At 49.2% G+C, this 16,840-nt stretch overlaps 1 pseudogene; it reads left to right on the top strand.

Moving 5' to 3' along the window:
• Positions 1-459: 459 nt before the first annotated feature.
• LOC144773369 (protein HTATIP2 pseudogene) lies at positions 460-1,019 on the top strand (annotated as a pseudogene).
• Positions 1,020-16,840: the final 15,821 nt, after the last annotated feature.

Raw genomic sequence — 16,840 nt, 5'->3', positions numbered from 1 at the left:
AGGATTGATAAGGCCTGCCATAGAAGTGACTGATAGGTTTCTATTTGCAGTGATTAAAGGTAGATATAGGTAACCTATATCTTAGTAAGGGGTGCATGCACCACCTTACCCAGGCTGCAGTAGCAGTCCTGTGGTGTCATTTCAGAAGGCTTCCCAGGGGTGGCATAATACATGATACAGCCCCTGGTGGGTCTCTGGGGTACCTATGCCCTGAGTACCTAAGGTACCATATACTAGGGGCTCACAAGGGTACCCCAGTAACCAAACTGGAGTGTACCTAAAGTACATGCAATCTTTCTATAGAAGAAGCAGCTAGGCTGGGGTCTTGTATAGCAGGGCCCCAGCCAGACTACATTTGAAAAACAGTGAAACACCAGCAAAAAGTGGGGGTAACCACAGTAAGAAGATCCTACTCTCCCACACACTGGACGTCTATTAGACTCGCAGAGCTGAGTGTTGTTTCTGGTGGTGATGGCAGCTGTCACTCTACATTACCTGGAGAACTCGAGCTCAGGAGGGCTTCCAGGAATGGTGGGACTCATAGAACAACTGCGTAAAGACTACAGAAAATAAAATAAGACATCTTTCATCCTTGATGCATCAGGGAAGCTGGCGAACCATTGCGGAAAGAGACTGTGAAAGGGAATATATTTTCCAAAGTCACCCCAGTCGGACGTCGGAAACTGGACTTTGAAGATGATTCTCATAAAGATGAGGCTCAAGAGGTGGTAGACTTCGAAAAGCTGGATGAATATTCCTCCGTGTTTCAAGATCACAACGTTGGATTCTGTTGTTTGGGAGGCACAGAAGCTAAAGCTGGGGAGGCCGGATTCTTTTGTGTAGACCATGACTACATAGTTCAGTCAGCCCAGTTAGCGGGGGGGTGGGTGTCAGCATTTCAACCTGGAAACTTCTAATGGAGCTGACAAGGGAAGCTCAGTTTTGCACTAAAAGTTAAGGGGCAAGTGGAGGCTGAAGTTCAAGAACTCTGGGTTTAGTTTAGTTTATTGTACAGTTAATAAAAACTCACAATTTAAAACGTACAAATATATAAAAAATGACCATCGTTGCATTTAAAATATAAAAGGACCGGGTAGGCTCGCATGTTAAGATAATTAGAGTTACAATTGAATTTGGTGAAGACCATAAGGATTAGGGAGACAAGGTTCTTGCAGATTTGGAAGACAGGTCTCCAGGGAGGTTAGGGCGGCTTCGATACATACATGAGGGCTTATTTACAAGCCTCTTGCGCCACTTTTGCGTCATTTTTAACATGGGGAAAATGACGCAAAAGTATTGTATTGTATTGTATTGTATTGTATGTTGTTCTTATATAGCGCAACTGTCACCCTGCAGGTATCCTGGAGCTTTGGAAGAGAAAACTAGTCAGATGGAATTAACAGATTAGAAAGCTGGATGATAGACGCCGGGATTTCAGACTTTGGCAAATAGCCACGTCTTTAGGCTCTTCCTGAAGCCTATCAAGGAATCGGCTTTCCTAATGTTCTGGGGCAGCTCATTCCATAGTCGGGACGCTACTGTACAGAAAGCTCTGCCTCCCATCCTGGAGCGTTTGACTCTGATGGTGGCTGCCAGGCTTAGACTGGAGGAGCGCAGAGACCTAGTGGGCTTATACCATGTGAGTCTTTCCTGCAATGGGATAGGGCCCGTACTATGTAGCGCTCTATAAACAATACATAAGGATTTGAAAGTGACTCTATCTCTTATTGGCAGCCAATGTAGATCTCTCAATGCCATTGCGGAAGAAGAGCCCCGAGGTCTGTCAAGTGCCAACTTGGCCACAAACGACTGGACTCTCTGCAGTCTCTGCAAGATGTATAAAGGGGCGCCCAGGTATAGCGAGTTACAGTGATCAAGTCTAGCCAAGATTACACTCCTTACCACCAGAGGTCGGGTCTCTTCAGGCAGAAGAGGGAGAATCAGCTTTTAACAGGCCAAAGCAGACACTAATTGTTTTATTAGTTTGCGATACCAATTGGAGGTTTTCGTCAAACAATACTCCCAGGTTCCGCACGGTTTTAACTGGGGTGCAGGGGTCGGCTCCCGGCGAGAGCCTGATCTCACAAGATGGTTGCTGACTCAATTTGGCCGGCGAGCAGTAAACTACCTCCGTTTTCCCCTCGTTGAATTGGAGGGAATTTGCATTGAGCCAGCCAGAGACCTTTCCCAAGCATCGCTGGAGAGTATCCATGGTCACCGCATGCTTTTTTTCCAGGGAGAACACCAACTGGGTGTCATCAGCATAGTTGATTAAATCGATCCCGTATGATTTTATAATGGGGATCAGGGGCTGCAGATAAATATTAAAAAGGATTGGGCTGATCGACGAGCCCTGTGGCACTCCATGATGGACCTGGGATTTAGGGGAAGCATATGGGGCCAAAGTCACTACCTGTTGTCTGCCTAGCAGGTAGGATTGTAACCATTTCTGGGCCTTGCCAACCACAGTGAGGCATATGCCCACCTCCCACTGGAGGGTGGCATAATAGGGGGTGTACCCACCCCAAAGAAGAGACTCATTGGTCCCAACCTTTACTTACCTGTAATGCCCCTAAATCTAGTATTTAGGGGCAACCCTGAACCTTGCCTCCTCAAACAAGAATAGATATGAATAGATAAGACTCAAGAAGAAGAAGAGAAGAAGAAGGACTGAAGAAGCTGTGCTGAAACTAACAAGAGGAGGATGCCCACTGACTCGGCCCCAGCCCTACCGGCCTATCCCCACCTCGAACCTGCTCCAGTGAAGTCCTGGTGTGTGCTGCAGCCAGCAACCTCAAGAACCTTGAAGACCTGCCTGCCTTCCAAGCCAAAGACTTTGTCTCCCGTGAGCACCGTATTTGCTCACCCACAGACTCAAGCCCCAGCCAAAACCACAGGTCTGCACCACTCTACACCCGACGCCAACGGCCCGAGTGCGAGTGACCCAATACCATGAGGAAGTCTCTCCGGCCATTCAGACCTGAGATCTGGTGATCTCTGACCTGCCTCAAATCTCCAAGGGATGCCTGCAGCCCCTTTCTGGAGGATCTCTGCCACCAGAGCTGGTAAGGAAAACCGAAGCCTAAAGACACCCCTGCACCCAACGTCCAACCAACGGTGTCCCAGCATCCCAAAGCATCCCAAATTACCTCTCCAACCTCTGGTCACCTCCAGAAGATCTTCGTCCCCGAGCCTGCAGTCTTTGTTGCAACCGGAGAATCCCCATTGAAAACAACAGAGTACCCAACGCCAAAACATCACCCTCCACCCAGCCGCTCCCAGGGCCGCTGCTGGTGTACTTCGGGTGCTAACTCTGATCCCCCTTTTCCCTGAGCCTAACACTAGCAGCATTGCTCCCACAACCTTCTGGCCTGCTCATGAGCAGCCACCAACCGGAGGTCTCCTATACCCAATTGGATAACATTGGGCCTCAGCACTCTGCACCTTGCCGCCCTAGTGCTGCTGAGGGTGTTCTGAGAGTGCATCCTTGACCCTGGGGGAACCCTGATTCAAACCCCAGATACCAACTCCCACAAACCAGTACTTACCTGCAAACTGTTAACTTCATTTTTTCTCTATAGGTGTACATTGACTGTTTTTCCTGGAAAACTGTTCTGTGTGGAGTTGGCATAACCTCCAGGTCTGTAACGTCATCAGCAGTGATCTCAGAGGCTTCGCGCCAATAACTCCCTCATAATTATCTGCGTGCCCAATGGTTCATTGCAGAGAAAAAGATCAAGCTTGGTTTGGAGGCCATGGATCAGGATAATAAAACAAGACGTCACTGGTGTCTGAATGGTGCAAGTGCCACATATCCATGTTAACCATCCAGTCCTGAAAGTATTGTGAGACCCTGACACACATAGCATCATTCAGTGGAGGGGTGGAGTGATCCCAGACAAAAAAGCAGCATGATTACGGCTGGGGCATAAACAACCACTAGCATGAGGGGGCACGATCCAAGTGTCCTTGCACCATCATGTACCTACCCTCAGTGTCAACTTTGTGTATGTATTTCACAAATGGGACTCCCAGAGCAATCCATATCATGACCCCTTGCATATGTCAGTGTTGTAGTGCCATACACCTGTCCCCTCCACTTTTTGTAACTCTGCCTGTGTCAAATGCATCTCTTTCAAAAAAGCTATTTGTTTGCAGTGGCGCTTAAGATATGTATGAACTCAGTGCCTCTTTGTGGTTGTGGCCATGTACTTCCCGTTCCATGTCAGCAATTTATAGTGTGGGGTAGTGTGGTTCGTATGTGTGCCCACTGGGTGTGGTAGTAAGTAGTGCTGCATCGTATTCCATGATTCCCATTCCCCACAACTCCAGTGTGCGGGTCCCAACAAATGCCCCATCCACAATCAAGAGACCAGTACAGTACAGGGCCATACCACACAATTATATGTAGGAAACTTCATCTCTGTGTCAAAAGAAAACACAAGATTTGTAACCCCACATACCTGACCAGGACTCCTCAGAGTGACCAGCCATAACCATCGAACGAACAACCCCAGAGAAATGTGTAATAAAATACATGTCCTCTTTGGAGAGTTCAGGGCTCCTGGACACACACCTGGTCTCCAATGAGCTGGCCGCCCAACCCTCTCTCATGAGGCCCCAAGATGTCTCCAATAGTCACCAGTGAGCAGTCCACACACAGCAAAGAACAAACCTCCACCCCTCAGCAAAGAACAAGCCCCCACCCCTCATAGCAGATCATGCACCAGCCATGTCGTCAACTCAGGCTCCTAGGAGTCCTCCCCAGCAGAGGCCATGGAGCCATTAGTATCCGACTGTCAGAGTCACGGTTTGACTGCAACGCCTCAAAAGAGTTCCGGCCATATCACAGCACCACTTCCTTTGCCTTTGCTCGCTCCCTGGCTGCCTATGTCATGAAGGGGCAGTTCTGGGTTCTACGCTCCTCCTATTTACCAGAGTTCCGGTCAGCCGTTGTAGGTTTCACAATTCCCTTAGCATGTAACCAGGTATATGCATATCCAGGAGTCAAGAAAGAATGGGTTCACGCATCATCGATCACCTTAAGTTTATCAGGATAAAGAAGAGTATACTTCAGGCCTAGCTCCCGTAATTGTTGCATGAACATCGTATGCGAGTTGCAAAGATGCTGCAACTCCACGGTAAAATATGGTTAAGCAATGATGCTTTCTGCCCTTAAAGTGTCAGGGACCTTTCATCCAAAACAATGGGAGAATCAAGTCTCTGTCCCTCTAATTAAGTAGTTTTGCCAATACAATACTTGGCTGGGCCCCTGGTGGCGGCGGCCTCCCAGGTTGACAATGTGCTTTGTACACAGTGAAAAATGTGGGTATATTGCCTGTCAGCACTTTGGTCATCCACCACTTTTCAAGGATGAGTTCCATACTCAGGCTCTCCAAGCACTCCAGAAATCCCAAGAAGTGGATATTAGTATGCCTCGAGCAGCCCTCTGCATCCTCCGATGTAGAAAGGTCACCTCTGCCCTCATGTCCTTTAGTTGGGTTTGGAATTCCTGCTATGTGGGTTACATCATGTTTAATGTTGATTCAGCAACATCCACACAGTCCACCAGTTTCCTTTGATCCATACAGAGCAGGTTCACATCCAAGGAGACTGCATCGACCTTGGTTTTCAGCGCAGCTTATGTGTCTAGAATTGCTTTCAATATCTATTCAAAGTGGACAGAGTGACTGTGGAGAGTGGCTCAAAGTGCCAACTCCATTATCAGGGGACAGCGGAAGGGCCCGCTGCATCATCAATGGGGCTTGGCTATCTTAGCAGTTTTGGGTTTCACAATCATGTTAGCATTGGTATCCACCCCAAGTGGAAGCTAGACAGTGCACCATCACCCCCGAGTCTCCACCAGGTTCGGACTGCGGGTGTGTGCAGTGCAGTGCTGGAGCGGCATGTGGTGTCCGCCTGGACCCCTCAAAGGAACTGAATGTGAAAGCTTGTGTAATGTTATCAACATATTTTTTAAATTCTATAAACTGCTGTAGGAAAGTAGGATCTGCTTTCATGGTCACTCCCCTTTTTGCTGGTGTTCAACTGTTTCCTGACTAGTCTGACTGTGATCCTGGTAATCAGGACCCCAATCACTGTGCTATTGCACCAAAATGGTTATGGTAAGTGCTTCAGTACATCCCTATTTGGCTACTGGGCCACCCTAGTAAGTCCCTAGTATATGGTACGAAGATATCTTGGGCATGGGTACCCCAGAGGTCCAATATGGGCTGCAACAGGTATAATTCCATCCAGAGGGGACCCTCCAAACCACCACTACAGGCCGGCCATTGCAGCCTGTGTGAGTTGGTGCATGCACCACTCACGAGAGATGTACGTTTCCTTATATCTCTAACTCACTGCACTTGAGACCCATACGTCACCCCTCTAGCAGGCCTTTCAGTCCTGAGGGTAGGGTGCTTGGTTCTAAGTGTGAGGGTGCCACGCATGAGCAAGACACCCCTACGCCATATGGAGTCCATTCTCCCAGGTTGTAAGTGCATAAGCCATATAATATATAGAGGGGCATTGCGTCATTGCGCGATGACCATCTCTCAACTGGCTGGAACGAACCTTGCATGTTTGGTATCATACAGGTTGTAGTCATTCCCCAACATGGTATCCGGTGTTGGAGGTATGATTACATCCATAGTAGGGCCCCTCCGGGAGGCCCTCCATGCTCCCGGGACTGTTCTAAAAGAGCCCAACAGCAACCTAGGGCTGATTCTGCCTGTCTGCTGAGGGGACAAGCCCGGGCAGGGGAAGGTAGGACAATAGGTTTCCTGTTGCAGGGAGGTGTGACCACCTCATAGACAGGACTTAGTGTATTGGGCCTGGCGGGAGCGCTTGCCAGCGCCATATAGTGTGCTAGAAGGGCACATTTGGGGCCCTCCTTGCATACTCCTGTTTAAACAAGACCAGGGAGCAGTTGGCTACTCGCTCTGGTACGAAACTGGACAAAGGACATGGGAGTATCCTCCCCACTGTCTCTGAGAGGGACTCCTGAATCATCCTAACCCTCAGCTTAGGGTACTTAAGGGCTTACCTGTGTGAGGGCACCTAGATTCGTTGTGGGATTCGATTCAGATTCAAATCCACTTCTTCTTTGACCGTCTGGACATCTTGGCCGATTCGTGCTGACTGTTCCGAACTGATCACATCGTCCTTCTGCTTCCGGACCAAGATTGCAACTGAGAAAGACTCTGTTGACTCCTGAACTCATCCTCCTTCTAACTCGCTACAACATCAGTGTCCGTGCACCATACAGGTGCCATCTAAAGACATCCAAAGCAATCTCCCTTGGAGTGAATGAGTCCCCTGCATTAGCAAGCACTGCAACAAGAACATGGGCTCCCATGGACTCCAAGAGGCTCTGCAACACAGGCGGTGGTTCTGCATTCCCTTGAGGCCTGAGCTGCCCGATCCGTCGAGTTGACACCAGTATCTTTCGTAGAGCGTAATGGAACCAAACCCCTGCGCACAGTGTTTCTACATCGCTTCAATCACCCGGTGACCGCAACGGTTACCTCGACTGACTTGTACCAAACAGGGTCGTACACATCGAGAGGTCCTGTCGACGATTTATCCTTGCTATATGTGACCCATGCTGACGCAGTTCGTTGGACGCTGTGGCTCAGTCAGAGCTATCGCTTCAGTGTACCCAAGCTTGAAGCCACTTCATTCACCTTTTGTTTTCTTGAACTCGAGTGGCCTTCTCCTGTTCCTTCTGGATGTCCCGGTGTGGCCTAGACTCTGTCCCCTCTGCTTTCAGGTACTCTTCATTTGGAACTAACTTATGAGATCCAACAGACTCTTTCGTCCTTTTGTGGTAAGACTGCAACCGCAACGTACCCGCTGATCAGTATAGAGTGTATGGTCAAGTATTCCTTCTTACCTGACCATTGGGGGGCGGGGTCCTCAACTCTCACCTGGGGTGGGTCCTTTGGTCCCTGACTCTTCTACGTCTCTTGGGTCCAGTCTCACCTTAGGTCGTGGTTCACTTCCCATTAATTTGATATATGGTCTGTCTCCCTTCTGGAGCCCACTGTGTGTTGGTGCTAACTGCTATTCTATGTCCAAAGTATTGTGTGCATTAGATTCTCTGGGTGAGAGATAGTGCAATGTGTTAATGAGTGTTTTAATAAATATCTATTGTTATAAGTACACAGTGTGGTTCTTTTTCATTTAGCCTATACTAAACTATTAGATACTGGTGAGCCAAGCTGTGTTGCACTCCTCCTAGATTACGCTTGAAGGCTGCTCTCCACAGCTACCACTTAGAGAGCTTTATATGGTTATCTAAACCTCTAAAATCACCATAAGGGTCTCCCAGGTTAGTGCAGGGTGCTACACTTACATTAGTGAGCACCATGTACTGACCCGGATTCTCACAACTTTAGTTGGTCAATGGCTAAAGAGAAAGGGGATACGATATATTACAGCCCATGCAAAAGCCGTAATATTTGGAATCCCCATACTAACAGATGTTACAAAATTCAAGGAAGGGTGCTAGTTGGCAGAAAAATACTGTACTCACCAGGCCAACATAAAACCCATGCCCAAATGAATCCTGGTATGTTATAACCCTAAAAACCTAGGGGATAACAAATGTTATAATCTTTATGGGCCAATATATCTAGTATCCCCAAAGGAACCGGATATGAAAGTTTGTGGAATGAAATCAAAAATGTGAAAATATGGAACCTCAATACACCCTTTTTAATCAACCTCTATGGACCTTTGGAGGAAGAGAAGAGGAATGGACCTGATCTCTGTAACAAGAGCAGAGCCTTGAAGGGTTGGACTTGCTTCCCCTTGTAGAGCAAAAAAACAACAACAGAACCCTGCCGACACTAAATCAAAATAGGTCCCATAAAGGAATCCTTTAGTTTTAAGAGGGCAACACTATATAGTTTCAAAGCCAAAACAACACTTTATAGTGTAGAAATGTAATGTTTATTCATCATTTTATTCATGTTTTTTTCGATTTCATGATTTTTGAAATTTTATGAAAAGCATTATATATATTAAAATCTATACATGATTTAGATAAATACAGCTAACAGAGTCCCACACATTCCACGCACATCACTCACTCAAAATCACAATCATATCAGTTGGGCTGCCTATCATTCACACAATATTTCATATCCTCATACAGCATACAGGTACATCAATGCCTTTACGTGAAGTTTAAGATGGTCAACAATTGATAAACAAAGAGGGGTGTTGGGCAGATGAAAGATGGAACACAGGATCAAAAGATGTACAATAAATCCTGCCACCAACAAGAATCACGCCGACGTGCATTTCGGTGTACTGGCCCACACAGGCCACACCTTCGTCAGGGCGATGAGGTACCGAGGAAATGGGGGGGACACACATAGGCTGAGAATACAAGAAAAATATATATACATAAAAAAACTGTAGCGTTTATGTCTTTTCATTAGGAGATACATCATCATTTACATTGTGTGTTTGGCTTTGAAATCAAGGGCCGCTCCAAAGAATGCAAAGATCTTTTAAGAAAAACAGAATAGGAACCAATTAGAGATAGGGGAACAAAACCATAGAAGCATATGATCGAACATATTAAACATCAATAGACTCATTTATGCCTCCATATAACACTGTTGGACCCGGCTCTTTTTGGCAGGTTCACCCCGAAACTTTTTGCTTTTGCCTAGCCTGTTTCTGTAACCTGGTGTTGGTGATTTTAGGTCTCTGCGCACTTTTTCACTGTGGTCCAGTGTAAAGTGCGTGAGCTCTCTGTGTATGTGTGAGAGTGACCTGCCCTACCATAGGAATGCATGGGGAATATGTGTGACCATGGTAGTTCCTGATGTGTGGGGAGTGCAGGGTCGAGTTTGGTATGTGCGAACTCGTGAGATTGAATGCTGCGTAATGATATATGCGGCATGAATGTGTCTAGTGTGGAAGTGCCACTTCTAGACATGGGTGTGCGCGTGTAGTGAGTGTGCTGGCACGTGATTGGCTGGAGCCTGGCTCCAGGAGTCTGGATGGGTCTGCCCGGTGGTGAGTGGAGAGATTAGCATGCTGATGTGAGGGGAGGGGTGCACCTGGGACCTGACTAGGGCTGGGCTTTCCCCACACAATGCTGGCTCTGCCCCATGTGGTGCGACTGATGAACCTAGCCTGACTAGTGAATGGGAGGGGTGGCTGAGCACATCAAGAGTGCTCCCAAACCAGCTGCGCCTGGTTTTCACCCCACCCTGCAGATACAGACAAAGGAATTTGTGTATAAAAAGAGGCTGTGACCTCTTGTAAGATGTTCTTGTTTCCTGACTTGAATCCTGCCAGGGGCGTGCTGCTGCTTGGGCCCAGGGGAAGGCTTGCCTCCCTGGGCCCTGCCCAGCTCCTGGACACCTGATGGACTTTCCTTTTCTGGGAGCTGCTGTGCTCCACCTGTTGTCCTGGACTCCTGAAGGACTTTGTTGCTGACTTTTGGTGCACTAGCGCCTGGGAGCGCTTCCTTTTGGCCCCTAGCGATGGAGAGTGCTTTATTTTACCTTCCTGGGCAGAGCGCTGTCGTTTTCCCAATGTGGGAAGCGCTCCTGCCCTTCATATGCCCCCGAGTGCCGGTGCCCACCCGGCGTCTTTATTTGCCTTTTTTTTAGGTATTATCACGGGTACCCACCCCGTGTCTGAGGTTATTGTATGCCTGATTTCTGCCAGCAGTAGCTACCTTCAACCGCACCTCGAGCTGCATGCCCAAGGCCGGGATTGCTGAGAAACAAGGAGCCGTGCAACCCCCTTACCGGCATCACCGCCGCGGGCTGAGGGGCCCACATCTACATCGTAAGGGCCGCGCACTGATTGGCTCAAGGAGACGAGCCCCCTCAGTAACTCCGAGACTTGGTCCGGCGGAGCCGCGCTGGGATTGGTCCCCGTGCCGTCGTGTCATCGGCAGGGACGTGCTGTGATTGGTTCCCGCAGCTTCGCGTCATTGCTCGCTCGTGCTCTGATTGGTTTCCGCGGTGCGAGTCCCCCAGAGAAACTGAGGCTGGTGCCTGTGACCCCGCGCTGGGGAACGAGGAAATGAAACGTCCCGAGGGGCTTGATTGGGAGGGAGCCCCGCGGTTGCGAGAGGAGGAGCCCCGACGAGTGCCCGGTGAGTGTGGTGCGTGAGGGGAGAGGCAGAGTTGAGCGGACCCACATGATAGCGGACCGCTCCAATGAGTGGGGCATTCTTCATGTAGTGCCTGTGAGGTCCACGGGGCATAGTTGCTTCAAGTCCACGAAGGACTCCAACATCCAGGGGGCATTGTGTTTCGAGCCCACGAGAGGCTCTGGGGGCATTCTTTGTTGCAGAGCCCCGAGGCTTCCAGCCCACAGTTGTTTTAGAGCCCTGAGGCTCTTGAGTGCCATTCTGTTCATTTAGAGCCCAGCGAGGCTCCCAAGGGGGCAGTCAGTTGGTCAGAGCCTGCGAGGCTCCCACGTTGTGTTTGGCCCCATCATTGTTCTTGAGCCCACGAGGCTCCAACGCGTGTGTTCACATTGCCTTTCAGCTGCCCAGCACTTAGTGGGCAGTTGCCACGTTTAGGCTTGTTCTTTGGCTGCTTGCGCAGCCTGCCCTGACATTTTGGACTAAGGGCATTTGAGCCCTTGAAAGGCCAGGTGGCCTGAGGGCAGTTCGAGTGTTGTGCCTATGGGCAGCTGGCGCAATTTGTGATTTACTTGCTAATGTGATTTCTGCGAAGTGTTCTTCCCTGCACCTCTGGATGTGTTTTGATGCATCATGTGCCATGTTCTTACACCGCTGAATGTATGTTTATGCATCATGGGGCATATGCATCAACAATCGGTAATACCTGTCGGTAATACCGAAAAATAACGACTCGCTATTATGAACATGCAAACCGCGATGCATCAAACTAATCGGTAAACATTACCGAATTGTTAATAATCGCTATTAAATAACGATTATACGCCAGCGAGAGTAGCAAAAACCGAATCCGGTAATACCGAATCGGTATTACCGATTCCGGTATTAGCGGAATCGATAATAGCGAAAACGGGAAATTCACGCGACGCTTCGGAAGCAGGCCGATGACATCACAACCAGGAAGTAGGACAGCCACGCTGCATTCAGTGTTCGGAGTAGCACAGAGGAGGAGGCAGAGCACAGGAGCTGAGGACCCTGACAGAACCAGTAGCAACCAGGAAAAGGCAAGCAGGACAAGATGAAGAAGGAGGCCCCCCAGCATGGAAAGGACACACCCCGAAAGCGAAAACGGAAGTTTTCAGATAAGGAGCTGGAAATCTTAATAGAGAGTGTGACCAGCAACCATGACCGACTCTTTGGAAAGTTGTCGCTGAAGGTGCCAGAGGCTGAAAAAAGAAAGATGTGGCTGCGCATCAAGGACAAGGTGAATGCCTGCGGAGTCACCCACCGCAGCATCGACGACCTAAAAAAACGCTGGTACGACCTGCGTAAGAGGGCCAAGGAGAAGATTGCGCAGAGGGTCAGGGATGCTGCTTGCACAGGAGGGGGCACATCCAATGTCACGCCTAACACAGACATGGAGGATCTAGTGGAGGCCACCATAGAACGGGAAGCTGTTGTGGGGGTCACAAGTCTGGACACCTCAGGTGCTGCGGAAGGAGGACAAGGTAAGAAGCATGGCAGCGTAACGATGCAGCGTGTACTAAGTCCCTGCCCAATCCCCCATGCCAGACCCAGTGCACATGTAGCGTTGCCCTAGACACACACCCTCACCACTGTGTTGCACCATGGGAGATGTAGTCAATACATGAATGGGTGCATGCCTGAGCCCAGAGATGAATACAGCAGCCAAGGGTCAAATGTCAGTCACAAAAAGTAATTTATTGTGAGATGCCACAGCTATTGTCACATACTGTACCATGATATTAACTATGCACTGTTTCACACACAGATGCATCCCCCATCGATTCTGACGACAGGGGCCGCCTTGTCATCTCGGAGACGCCAGTGTTGTCAGATGCGGAGTGCTCACAGGGAGCTGAAGTCATGTCCTCCCCTTCACCACCACGGCGGACAACACCTCCACCGTCCTCGCGGTCCAAGCCAGCACCACCACCACCACCATCCTCGCGGTCCAAGCCAGCACCACCACCACCACCACCATCCTCGCGGTCCAAGACACCACCACCACCACCACCACCACCACCACCATCCTCTCGGTCCAAGACACCACCACCACCACCACCACCAGTGCGGCCCACTCCGCAGAGCCGCAGAGCAGATGTTGCCGCCCTGTCCGTGATGGAGTCAGATCAATGTTCATCACACCCAAATGTTCCACGCCAGGCTGTCGTCACTCCAACCAGCCAAACTGCAGGCTGACAGCGCATCAGGCAGATGGTTGTGCCCCCGGGTCGGGCTGCTGCAAGACCGGTCGATCTGTCCGGAGGCTACGGAGTTGTGGAGACCCGGATGCTGCGTGTCCAGCGCCTGCAGGGGAGACACATGGGTGCCATGAAACTCACCATGACAAAACTTTGCAACAAACTTGGCAACATGACTGACGCTGTGCGTGAGCACACCACTGCCGTGTCTGCCGGCAACAAAGATATCAAGCTTTGCCTGCAAGAACTGACACGTGCCATAGTCGCAGGCCAACAGAGTGAGCGCCGGCGTCACAGGCAGATCATGCTGGCAGTGAATACTACTAACAAGGCCATCAATAAGCTGTGCAACAGCACAGCTGTGCTGTCCCGCAGGTCCGTGTCCCTGCAAGTGGAGCTAGGTCATTATTGTGGGGATGTGGCAAAGGCCCTTGAGAGGGTGACCACTGCAGTGGAGCAACTGCAGCCAGGGTCAGCCAGTGTCAGCAGTCTGGGAGCGGAAGAGGGGAGTGAGGCAGCCTCCAGTGTCAGCAGCGTCTCCCTGCCGGACACCAGCGTGAGGAGGCGCAGTGGCCGCAATGCAACTGCCACTGACTCCCATCGTGTAGAACCCGAGGAGTCACAGGACAAGAGACTGGGGGTACGCGGCAAACGGAAGTGAACATGTGGCAAAGTCACACTGTCCTTGGTGAGGTAACCATGGCCAGACCAAAGTGCTGCACGCGTCACCTGTTCTGAGAAGGGACTTTTATAGTTTTAATTTAACTGCAGCAGCAGCATGATTGTGTTACGTATTTCTGCACCAGTCAGGTGTCCATGCCCATTAAACCCTTGCAAATCTGTTCCTGTTGTCAAGTCACTCTCTTACCTGTCTCAGAAATGATTCCGTGTGATGTATGTCCGCCTCCTTTGCCCTTCAGCTGTGTTGGGCACATGTGCCTGTCGGTGTTGTGGGGGGGGTTGCTGGGCACGTAGTTCATCCTCTCCCTCCACCTCTATGTGTATCCCCCTGCGCGTGGCGATGTTGTGCAGGATGGCACACACAGCAATGATCGGGCAGCAGGTCACTGGGTCGTACAGCAAGGCACCTCCAGTCTTGTGCAGTATTCGGAAGCGGCTCTTGAGGATGCCGAATGTTCGCTCAACCACATTCCTTGTGCTGATGTGTGCTCTGTTGTAGCGCTGCTCTTGCGGGGTGCTGGGTTGAGATAGGGAGTGAGGAGATATTCACGCAATGCGTATGCGCTGTCACCTGCAGGATGGGGAGAGAATGGTAATCAGCATGAATGAAATTATACATGTGGGGATGGAGTGGATGGGGAGTACGATGATGCAGCTATATGTACCTAGTAGGTGTCCCTCTCCGAATTCACCGTTGATCAGGCGCCTGTGGAGGCCACAGTGACGGAAAATGTAGGCGTCGTGTGTGCTCCCGGGGAATTGGGCTACAAGGTCCGTAATGATGAACTTGGCATTGCACACCACCTGCACATTAATAGAATGATATGATTTCCGGTTGCGGAATTGTGCCACCTGGTAGAATTCCCGTTTGGTGCGGGTAAGCTGCTGGGGGGTTCTGGGGAAGGTGATGTGGCGATTAATAAATGTCAGCATGGCCTCTAGGAACCGGTGGAAGAAGCGTGATAAAGCACTTTGCGACACACCTCCTGTCTCAGCTATTACCCCCTGGAAGCTTCCAGATGCAAGCAGGTGCAGGCAGCATAGGACCTGCACATGGGCTGGTATGGCGTTGGTCCGACGGGTCTCGTGCTGCAGTAATGGTGCCAGGTCTGCTATTAGGTCCATTATCATGGCACGGTTGAGTCTATACTTGGCGTACACCTGTTCCTCGGTCTGCTCCAGCAAAGTGATGCGCACCCTGAAGATCCTGTCCTGTATCATCCTCCTGCGCTGGGCCTGGGCGTTGATCCTCCACCTCCTAGCAAGCACGTAGAGGGCAGCCATTTTGGTGTACATGTGGGGTTTCCCAGGGCATCTATGAAGGGTTACTGATTGTCAGCACCTGCTGATGGGGTTAGTTTTTTTTTCTGTCCTTCTGTTTACTTTACCTCCTGATTGTGATTCCCCTTATTTTGCTCATGCTAAATAGCGATTTTAGGGATTTCCGGTATTAGCGACTGTTCATGCATACCATTTCGATTCGTTATTGCCTATTGGGTATTTCCGATTTGAGCTTTGGGGTTCGGTATTTCCGAATGTCTGTTTAACGATTCGGTAATTTACCGCGGAGGATTTTAGCGGTTCTTTATTTTTTTTCCGATTTTTAGTTTGATGCATAGCATTTTATGGTTTTGCGTTCGGTATCGGCCTGTTTTACCGAATCGCTGTTTTACCGGGAGGTATTTTCGTTGATGCATATGCCGGCATGTGTTTTACTTCCCTACACCTCTGAATGTTGTGATGCATCATGTGTAATCTGTTCTTGCTTACACCCCTAAATGTGATTTATTCTTAGGGGGAGGGTCTAATGTGTTTAGACTAGTGAGAGATTGCCTACTGTAGTTATACTGGTTAGGCCTAAATATGATTGCTGCTTAATGTGCTTTGCCTTTGCCTTTATGCTTGTGTTATACTTCTAAATGTGTTAATGCTTAGGAGTTTACTTTGCCTAGTATGTTGTACTAGAGATCCATGCATGATATAGGCCTATGGTTATTAGTATTGCGTAGTGTGTTCCTACCTTTACCAGTGGTTACTGGTTGTGACCTATAATTGTTATTTTGTGCTACAATTATTCTAAGTTCTAGAAGTGCTATTTCTGCTAAGTGTTGATTCTGACAGTGGCCCATGTGGCCCTGTCCTGGTGTAAATAATCCCTTGTGAATATTGCCCGTGCCAGTTGGCACAATGTATATTGTGTGATTACTATTTGATGTGCGATGAGGTACCGAGGAAATGAGGGGACACACATAGGCTGAAAATACAGGAAAAATATATATACATAAAAAAACAGTAGCGTTTATGTCTTTTCATTAGGAGATACATCATCATTTACATTGTGTGTGTTGGCTTTGAAATCAAGGGCCGCTCCAAAGAATGCAAAGATCTTTTAAGAAAAACAGAATAGGAACCAATTAGGGATAGGGGAATGAAACCATAGAAGCATATGATCGAACATATTATACATCAATAGACTCATTTATGTCTCCATATACACACACTCTGTAGAAAAAAGTAACGGGGATCACAGACAATTTCAAATGGGGTGCTCACTGAAGAACAGGCATTATGAGTGGGGGGGGAAAAAAGAATAGGGCCAAATGGTATCATCCCAGTGAGTTAAGTTGGCCCAAGCACTCAAGGGTGAAAACGAAAAATGGGGCTAATTCAAAGAATAACTCACCAGAACTCGATTTAGTTTCTGCTTTATCGACCCACCCTCAAGTGCAGGGATGGGGTAGACCCAGAAGCAAGGCTCCTTTCAAAGACCCTCAACAAGGATCGTATAGCGTATGCACGATTTTCT

This window comes from Lissotriton helveticus, chromosome 8 (genome assembly GCF_964261635.1).
Source record: "Lissotriton helveticus chromosome 8, aLisHel1.1, whole genome shotgun sequence".
Lineage (NCBI taxonomy): Eukaryota > Metazoa > Chordata > Amphibia > Caudata > Salamandridae > Lissotriton > Lissotriton helveticus.
Note: the sequence above shows the minus strand (reverse complement) of the source record. Positions and strands in the feature narration are given on the sequence as shown.